Below are 4442 nucleotides of genomic sequence, written 5' to 3' on the forward strand. Positions count from 1 at the left end.
AACACATATTTGATATATGTAATATTAATTTCAAATTAATTAATTTTAAAGTTTTTACGTATTATAAATAAATATTTTTTCTAAAAACTTTTTTTTTTAAACTAATTTTATATATGATAGGAAATAGAAATATCAATTTTCTTTAGAAATAGGTCACTAAAATAATTAAAAAATGTTATTGCATAAAACATGGGCATACATACATACATACACATACATTTGCTGTTGCACGTAACAGCATCAATATTTTAGTGTCGCTTAACGCAAAATAAATATTTTTTATTTTATTTTGTATTTTTTGACAAGTTATTCGTACATCACTATTCGCAAAATTTTATTGTTACATCGAGAACAATCCACAGTGTTGAAAATCGAGAACATACTTACTAAGATAACAGAAAATTCGCAATACATATTTTTTTAGAGAAACAAAAGTACCCTTTTTCTCTTCGTTCTTTCTGTCTACTCGGAGAATAAATCCAATAAAAGATAAAATTAATTGAAAATTTACGAAATTAAAGCTGAATCGGAACATTTTAGTGGGATTTTCCTCCTTTCAAAATGAATCTCGAAAGGAATGCTGCGACGCCGGTTTCGTGATGTTGTCAAACTTTGTCGAGCTGTCGGGATTGGGCCAAGATGGAATTTCACATTTTGTGGCTCTATTTTACAAGATGCGGCACGTGTGTCGAACCAAGGCTCCTCTCGTTGGAGGCTCGACTTGCTTGCTATGCTAAACACATTGGCCTCAGTAGGATTCCTTTACGACGAACGTCTCCTAGCTGCGGTCTTTGAGATTCCCTCGTAAACTTTCCTACTACGACATCAATCGATATCGAAATATATCGGACTTTTCTTCGAGACGAGAATCTTGAGTAGGAAGTAATGTGATAGCCAATGATACTTCTCAAACGTAACACAAAATGTTACCGCGTTTAAAAAGAAGATTGTATCTACGTATATAACATGAAAATGTGTCAAACATAACATAATATTATTTATGACAATAAAGACAAGAATTTTCTTGTATTGAATCTATTAGCGCGGAGCCTTTGCTTGTTTAATCGAAAATACAAAAATCGATTCTTTAATTCAATATTACTATATTAAGTGATTTTTGTCTGTTAAAATTGAAATTCAAGTGTTGATTGCAACCAATGACATAAATTGGTATTTCTGTGATATAATTTCACAACCCCACTCTAAATAGATTACAGTTTCATAAAGCTTTATCCTGGATACATTTCATACAACTTTGTCTCCTAAATGCTTGCGAATTATCATTTTGACAAATAAACACTGCTATCCGTGATTGTACACGAATCACGATATATAAGTTTTATAAAATTCAATTTATGCAATTTTGATATTTTTATAATATTTTCAATCATAATTTATCTTAGAATTTTATTATAATTAACACTAGAATAATTAACAAAACGAAATAGATTTTTGTATTTTTTATTCTTTGAAGAAATACTTTATTTTATCGAACTTTAAAAAATATTTTATTAAAATACGTCAGTTTTTATTAAAAAATCTATATTTCAGTTTATCACCCCATCAGCTCATTATAATAATTTTGCTAATGACATTTAAATACCCGCGCTGACGTCACGCGCTGAGATATACATCTTTACCTACTTTAGGTCTTTCGTAAGGAGAAATTATTTGAATATTTATTATTTTTATTCCTTCTCAATATAGTTGGCTTTTCTTTGGAGGCTCGTCTCTCCGGTTGCTTGGCGACTGGTTGGCCGATTCCGAGAAGACTTGTTGACGGCGCTTCCGACAAAAATGTCTCCTTTATTATATCGTTGCCAGAAAACAGATATGACATAATTGTTTTTCTCGGTAAAATTATTTGCCATATTCTTCTATCGTTTAACATTAAAGAAATGAACGAATGTATCCGCTCTGCACAACTTTTCTCCATCATAATACATTAATATCATTCTAACATGTTTTCATGTAATTTTATTATTTTTCTCGATTTTTATTTTTCTGTATAATTGACATTGAAAAACTCTTTTTAAAATGTACGTATTCATAAGATCTACGCAAAACTATCATCATGAGACTAATGATAATCAGTAAATGACTGGAATAGTGAAAAACAAATATCTATATGCATTGTCGCATTTAACTCTTGTTGTGCATATACATATATGTTTTCATAAACACATTTCATTGCGATTTGCAACAAACCGATTTTTTTTCCCCAAAAAAAAAACGAATAAAATTTCACGAAATTACTTGCATTATTAATCTTCCCATATATAAAATTTGTGGTCTCGGCATCCACTTAACACTCTTTTGTAAAAGTAGATAACAAATTGGACAAGCAACAATAGAAAAGCATGCGAATACTATATATTTCAGCAATAAATTTGCGCACTGTAATTCTACGCTTTTCGCGTGCCGCATATCATATTCAGGAGCACTCCAAATATCGTTCGTGATCGACTTGATGTATGCATGGGGAAATGTCCCAGTATCTCGACGGAAACTCACGGAAAAGTGCAAGCTCCGCGTGCATTACGAACGCAACATTGTGTTCCGTTCCGTTTCAATCCTCCATTCAACTAGGCGTCTTCTCACACATTGATCGAATGTGCCGCGAGTGAGAGGCTGTTTGCACGTAAGAAACGAAAACATATGCTAATGAATCAATTGGCAATATCAACCACTGCGAAGTAAATAAGGTATACGCAGAATTCTATAAGAAATTGATTTAAATCAATGCCAATTAAAAGTCATTAAATTAGCTCGTTAAAAATTCCCATTTTGAAAATACCTATTGCATTCACACTTTGATCGAAATCTGAAAGATCGGTATATCAGCCTTCGAACAGATAAATTCATAACAAGAGTAAAAATTGATTTTTATTTTTCTCAGAATAATGCAGAGGAAAGTATATGGAAGTATTTGTATAGATTAGATTGTATATTGTGAAATTGGAAAAAATACGCATCTCTTTTTTTATATAAATATATTAAATATGAAATATTGATTTTTCATTCTCTCTCTTTCTTTAGATAACGACATTAATTCTGGAAGAACTAGGTTTTAAGCAATATTATTTTTGTCACTTGTATTTCCATTTAATCAGGCAGTAATTAAAATATAGTTTCCAATAATTACGTTATCAAAACTAATTGCTAAATTGAAAAAGAAATTATTTTAGTGATCAAAAAGAGAATATTTTAATTGCGTATAAATAAAATATGTTAATTGTATATAAATTGTGCGTTTGAAGCAAAACAATTAAATATTATTTATCGTTTGTTGTTATTTTCAGGATTTCTAACTTTTTATTTTTGAAATAGAAATTTTTAACGAGCTAACTTAATGACTTTTGACTGACATTGATCTTGATCAATTTCTCATAGAATTCTGCGAGCATTTTAACTTTCTTGACACGAAGACAGCCTTTCGAAACTTTAAAATGCCTCACGACGTTAGTGCACAAGCGATTTCCTTTCTCGAAAAACAGATTACTATAACGAGACGTCTGAATGTACGCATGAAATCGCCGCGAAAAATCGCACGAATGACAGTTTACTTACTTGCGTGCTGCACGAGTAAACGAATGGTCTTGCGTGTAACGATGATAAAACACATACAACTTGTCTCAGGACGAGATTAACAGCTCCGAGATTCTCTGATGAATTTAGAGTAAACTTCACTGAAAATTTAATACTCAGCTATTTTTTATTACATATTTATAGATATGATATAATTTTCAAAAATGTTTTCATCAAATTTACTTAGAATTCATTAAAAAGTTGATCACGTTTAAAATTAATTTTATTCTTAATATTTAATATTCGAATTCTTAGTTTTTCTTAACAGAAATTTGATGTAAATTTCAAAAAATTTATTATCAAATTATTACTTTTTTAAACCTTCTATATTCTTCCATATATATTTTGTATTTCTATGGTAGCAAATTTTATTGATTTTTTTTCTATAATAAAAATATAGGTCCATCTGCAAATAAAATAAAATGCTCTATTCATAAATTAATTGGCTAAAGTTCTTGCTTTTGTGATACAATTAGTGTTTCGTGCAAAAAACATTTCTTGGCTCCAATTAAAATTTTACAGTAATTACACACTGCGGAAAAAAAATACTCGAGAAAATATTTCCTACAAGCCGAATAGTTCAAATATATTTTTCTCTTGGTGCTTTTTTTTTGTAAAACTGCAAAAGGTGCACAACGGTAAAATGAATGTAAATATCAATCCGCTTTTGTCGTTTGCAAAGTATTTGCGTATGAAATTAATTAATGAATCAATACGAGCCAAAAGAATATTTGCTACCTTATTTTTATCATATTTTCCCTCGGACTTTATAAAAAGTTTTTATTGTTTCATACGCGAAATCGCTCTCGCGCGCTATTTTTAGAATCAGATGCAAACAAGTAAAAATAAGTCAG

The sequence above is a fragment of the Monomorium pharaonis genome, chromosome 10, assembly GCF_013373865.1.
Source record: "Monomorium pharaonis isolate MP-MQ-018 chromosome 10, ASM1337386v2, whole genome shotgun sequence".
Lineage (NCBI taxonomy): Eukaryota > Metazoa > Arthropoda > Insecta > Hymenoptera > Formicidae > Monomorium > Monomorium pharaonis.